A 2,500-nucleotide genomic window follows, 5' to 3' on the forward strand; every position below is an offset into this window, starting at 1 on the left:
ATATATATATATATATATATATATATATATATATATTGCCAGCACTATCACGCAGGCGAAATCCAACAGCCAAAGAGAGATCCACACCCGCAGCCTTGGTATGACGAACTCAAAATTGCAAACACGGAATTTTGATTTTCCATTAAGTTCACAGCCAGCCTCACCATGTTCATTGAAGCACAAACCACACACAGCCAGACAGAAGAAAACAAGAAAGGTAATTATCAAAAACAAAGGGATACCAAATAGGAAGCAGACATGCAAGAAACGATCACACATTTTATCAGAGGAAATTATAAGAAAATTGGAAATGGCCCCAGAAATCGCTGTCCCAAGCTGCTTAACCATTTCACCAATTAAAACAAAATGTTTTAGCCAGAACAAACATACCCATAGATGCTACAGACCTAGGTTATAACTGGTCAATTGATTGCTCCGGGAATTCTGTACGTGTAGGTCGCCATTTGACCCCAGCCAAGCCATGACATCCAAGAAGAAGGGGGGTAATCTGCATGCGCCGAGAGGTGAGGGACGGAGTGACACGAACGCTGGGAGGGGCATGTCCCAGCGTCAGGGTCGAGCCAGCGTCCCGTCATGTCCACGCGCGGACCAACTACTCGCTGGATAGTCCACTAACACTGCTAACGACCCCCTCCTGGACGTGCGTGCGAGCGGGTTCTGGGTTCGGGAACAGATGGCATTCTTCGAGATTTTCAATTCTGTAGCATCGAGCAACCGCACTCAGGAGATGAAGTCGGTGCGCAGCAAATGCGAAAATGAGAAGAAGAAGGAATATGGTGAACGACTTCGAGATATACAACGAGGCACGTTCACGCCCCTCGTCTTTACAACCTCTGCGGGAATGGAGCCTTGAGCCGTCCCCTTTTATTCGTGCCTTGCGCATCAGATAACAGGGCGAAAACAGCAACAAAGGAAGTGCGTCGTGGTGTAGATAGCAGAGCAGAAATAAATGTGTAATTAGTAAATGCAGATTCGCTGCACCATTAAAAGTAAAGTTAATTCAACAAAGTTGTATATCAACCACAGCCACTGCCGAGGACGGGGCAAATGAACTGTATTGGGATTAAATATATTTTACAACACAGCTACCTTTTAAATCTGCTATTTAAGTTCTCTGATTAATACGACTTCATGTGAAAAATGACATACTTTCATACATTCTTCGTTGTCATGCATTCAAGATGAATTTTGTGTCTGAGCAATGAAATATATCATGTTGCAGACTGTTGCACCTGATACTAAATAAATAAATCAATAACCGCATATGAATTAATGCATGGATAAACAATAAATACATTCTGGACTGAATTAATGATTTCATGAATGTATAGATACAAATATGAACATATTTTTATGTAACAGTAAATAGAAAACGATGAAATATTATTTTCTGATAATCGTAAAGTTTCAAAACTCAGACGATCCGCCTCCTCCGTTTCCCTGCATGATGCAATGTGAAATGTCATTCAGTTATTGCTCATGGCAACGACCTTAATTTCAAGGAGGACGACGTGAGTTATGACCGCTAGTTAACGTAACGACTCAAGATAGCCTTGCGGGTCGTTGCAGGTGACTGATAATTGCACTTGGGTGTTTGCATCCTTGTAGATGTGTATTCTATGTGTGTGGCCGAGACTGGTTTTATCCTGTATGTGTTTAGCTATGTTGTGATGAGATGGAGATTTTAGTAATATTTTTTACCGCAATTCTAATTACACACATATGAGAAAACACACACTCTTATGTGAGAAAACACACATACACTTTTGTGAGAAAAGACACACACATGAGAAAACACACACATGCGCACATTTATGAGAAAATACATATACAAACACACACAAACACATGAGAAAACACACACACATGCGCGATCGCGCACACACATGTGTGTGTGTACACAAACACACACACCTTATATATATATATATATATATATATATATATATATATATATATATATATATATATATATATATATATATATATATGTATATGTATATATATATGTATGTATATATACACACAAACATATTTATATACATATATTTGTTTATGTGCGTGTATGTATTTTTGTGTAAATATATATATGTATATACACATACATACAGACGCACATATAGTCCATGCACTGTGTCTCACAATCCCTTTTCTATTTTACTCCTGTTCTCGATAACTTAATAAGCAGATAGATTTACCAGACAGACAGATTGATAAAATGGAAATCACACAAAAAAGCGGGGGCGGGGGGGGGGGGGGGGATGTCTCTCCCAGCTAATATATACCGCTATCTTTTTCTATCTTTTCTATCTTCTTATATTTTCTCTTGTGAGGATTAGTCTGAACGGGGAGGGATGGAGGATGGGGGTTGTTGGCGTAAGTATACATGGGAAATCTAGTTTGGAGTTATGTAATGCAGTAATATCTATTTCATTTGAAATGTCACGAGGAAGTATATTGTGATATGAAGCTGTATTTT

The 2,500-nt window shown here is 38.9% G+C and overlaps 1 non-coding gene across 1 annotated transcript in view; it reads left to right on the forward strand.

The window, feature by feature from the left end:
* Nucleotides 1–2,500, forward strand: part of LOC113824446 (uncharacterized) — an 81,795-nt gene that overhangs the window by 2,414 nt on the left and 76,881 nt on the right. The gene's annotated exons all lie outside the window — the stretch shown is intronic.

Source organism: Penaeus vannamei, chromosome 12 (genome assembly GCF_042767895.1).
Source record: "Penaeus vannamei isolate JL-2024 chromosome 12, ASM4276789v1, whole genome shotgun sequence".
Lineage (NCBI taxonomy): Eukaryota > Metazoa > Arthropoda > Malacostraca > Decapoda > Penaeidae > Penaeus > Penaeus vannamei.